General features: G+C 36.7%; 1 non-coding gene across 1 annotated transcript; it reads left to right on the top strand.

Moving 5' to 3' along the window:
- On the top strand, positions 1–82 carry TRNAS-GCU (transfer RNA serine (anticodon GCU)). Its single transcript has one exon. It is a non-coding gene; the product is annotated as a tRNA-Ser (tRNA).
- Positions 83–466: the final 384 nt, after the last annotated feature.

Below are 466 nucleotides of genomic sequence, written 5' to 3'. Positions count from 1 at the left end.
GTCGCCTTGGCCGAGTGGTTAAGGCGTGTGCCTGCTAAGTACATGGGGATTCCCCGCGAGAGTTCGAATCTCTCAGGCGACGTTTTTATTATGAGATTTAGGTTTTATTTTTAGAAAACTTTTATTTTTGTTTAAAATACAAATTTGGTTATGTAAATATGGCCTTTTTTAGAATCGTGAATAATATTTTATGTCGCAATGTCATCGCTAGGAATGGCCAACGTCATCCCCTAAAGGGTCTCTTTCGAGATAAGGGTTTGGAGCCGCCATCAACCATCCACAAGTGTGATTGGTCACCTATTTTCAAACTTGGTTTGCGAAAAATAGATTTCGATTCGATAGTCGACTGAGTGTAGGAAAAGTATTAGCACCCTACAATACCCGTTCGAAAACAATTACCAAAATTTGTCTTAAATTACCCTTTTTTTTATTGGTCCAAAACAAAAATATTTTTATGTTTTATTTT

The sequence above is a fragment of the Momordica charantia genome (assembly GCF_013281855.1).
Source record: "Momordica charantia cultivar OHB3-1 chromosome 11 unlocalized genomic scaffold, Mcharantia_2.0 BLBB01000011.1, whole genome shotgun sequence".
Classification (NCBI taxonomy): Eukaryota; Viridiplantae; Streptophyta; class Magnoliopsida; order Cucurbitales; family Cucurbitaceae; genus Momordica; species Momordica charantia.
This window is presented reverse-complemented; position numbering and strand designations above follow the sequence as displayed.